The following is a 2,370-nucleotide window of genomic DNA, read 5'->3' as shown; positions in this document are numbered from 1 at the left end:
ACCACGGGCGTGCAATTTTTTAGATGGATTGGAGCTCGTCGTTGTCTTCGTCGGATGATTCGGGCATAGAAGAGATGATCCTGGACGATGATGTCGACAACTTAGTGTTGTTGCATCTCGTGAACAAGTTTGAGAAGGGCCCGAAGAAAAAGCGCCACACTCCAATGTATTGAAATTGAGCTTCACTCAAGATTATTTGCCCGCGGTAATTACTACGCACAGTAGTAAAAGAAACATCACACGTTTCCCTCAAAAAAAGAAAAAGAAACATCACACGTTGGGCAACACCACCGCTCCTCCGAGTAGATCCTCACACAACCTCCTCATCGAAGCGCAAGAGGACCCAGTATGGTCCACTGCCTTGCGGCAGACCACCATCATTTCCATGGCCTTCTCCTTCGCCTTCCTCCCTTCCTCGCCACCGCCCATCAGGAACCTCACCGCTCGCTCCAGCTCCGCCGCCTCCACGAAGTTGTCCCGTTTCCTGTCCACTGTCAGCGGCACGCCCACGCCCATGTCGCAGACCGACGTGAAGGCGTTGAAATGCTGCTCCGCGCCCAGCGGCCACGGCAGCATCGGCACGCCGAACCACAGACTCTCCAGGACGGAGTTCCAGCCGCAGTGGGTGACGAAGCCCCCCACGGAGGCGTGCGCCAGTATCTCCTTCTGCGGCGCCCTCTTGGGCCACACGAGCCCTCTTTCCTTTGTCGCCCCCAAGAAACCCTCCGGGAGAAGCTCCGCCAGGTTCGCGTCGCTGGGGTCTTGTGCGCCGCGCGAGATGTCCACCGGCAGCCCAAGGAGCACCCACAGGAAGTGGTGGCCGCTGCGCTCCAGGCCCCGCGCTATCTCGTGCGCCTGCGGCTTGGTCAGGAATCCTTTGCTCCCGAAGCAGAGGAACAGCACGGACGCCGGAGGCTGCGCGTCGAGCCACCGCAGGCACTCGTGCCATCGTGCGGCTGCTCCTCCTCCTCGGCGTGAGCGGGTGGCGTCAGCGCCAGCACTGGGCCGATAGGGTACACGGCCGGGGCGCGGGCTCCACGTGTGCACCGACCTTCAGCGATGGCTGCAAGGACGCGAGGCTCCAGCTCGGCTGCCGTGTTGACGATGATGCCGCTGGCTTCCACGTAGCGCCTGCCGGTGTACACGAACCACTTGTAGGTCGGACTCTTCCGTTCCAGCAAGGTCCCCGGGAGGACGGGCGGCGGCACCGGCGGGAGGCCGGGCAAGTCCAGAGCACCTTCCATCTCCTCGAACTCAACAACCACCTCGTCGTCCAGAGCGGGCGAGCGCAAGAGGAGTGACAGCATCGCAGCGCTGGAGGTGTAGTACACGTAGGACGGCACGGCAAGCTCGCCGGACACGTCTAGCGCCGGCGTGCAGAATATGTCGACGACGAGCGCGGCCACCGGACAGGTCAAGCCAATTATAGCTGCGCGGAGATGGGGCACGTGGAGCTGCACTGCGCGGGAGAGGAACTCCTCGATGCCCGAGTGGTCCGTCGGGAGCTTCACGTCCGGGAGATGGTGGAAGCGGATGTCCACGGCGCCTGCCGCTTCCTCCCGGCGTACGTGCTCGGAGATGTCGGACGCAGCCTGCGCTGTCGGCGCCGGCATGAGGAGCACCGTGAGCGACAGGGGCCGGCTGCTGCTGGCGAGTAGCTGCTTCCCGGCCTGTAGCATGGGCATGAAGTGGCCGGCGCCCCAGACCGGCAGTAGCACAATGGTCGGATTCGCCATTGTCGGTCTTCGGCTGGCTACTCGATCTGTCACTACTTATTGTCTTTTTCCTTTTCTATGGAAAATAGTTGCATGAGTGTCCCATGAGTGAGACCCCATGAGTTAGTCTTTCTTATAGCCATTACGCTTGCAGACAAGTACAGTATTCGTACGGAACGACGATAACGATGTGTGTCCGTGTTGGAAACTTGAATAACGGTGACTTCCTAGAGTTGCATGAGTGTCCCATGCATATATGCTAGCGACAGAAATAGCATCATACATCATCACTAGCGTTGGTAGATTTCATATATGTTATATGAACGTCCACGTACGTCCTATTCTATTTATCATTAGCATTGGTAGGTTTGCTTCTTCATCACCGATTTAATCAGGTCCTCTCATCGGGTCTTTTTCTCCCATGATTTCCACCATAATGTCATCATCGGGTCCTTTCCCCCATTAATTCCACCCATAAAGATGTCAATTTCTAATTCTCAAGTTATAGACTTAGCTTGTAGAGCAAACCAATGTTTGATTGAATGGTTAGAAGGACAGTGGTATTCCTGATTCAAGTCTTGGACTTGATATTGATGTTTGCATTTTCCTAGAGTTCATGTTGAAACTTGAAATAACGGTGAAGGAATTCGTGACC

At 56.8% G+C, this 2,370-nt stretch overlaps 1 pseudogene; it reads right to left on the bottom strand.

The window, feature by feature from the left end:
* Positions 1-270: 270 nt before the first annotated feature.
* Positions 271-1,780, bottom strand: LOC123172992 (anthocyanidin 3-O-glucosyltransferase 2-like; annotated as a pseudogene).
* Positions 1,781-2,370: the final 590 nt, after the last annotated feature.

Source organism: Triticum aestivum, chromosome 1D (assembly GCF_018294505.1).
Source record: "Triticum aestivum cultivar Chinese Spring chromosome 1D, IWGSC CS RefSeq v2.1, whole genome shotgun sequence".
NCBI classification, from domain to species: Eukaryota; Viridiplantae; Streptophyta; class Magnoliopsida; order Poales; family Poaceae; genus Triticum; species Triticum aestivum.
The sequence above is the reverse complement of the archived record's forward strand: the minus strand, read 5'-3'. Positions and strand labels throughout refer to the sequence as shown.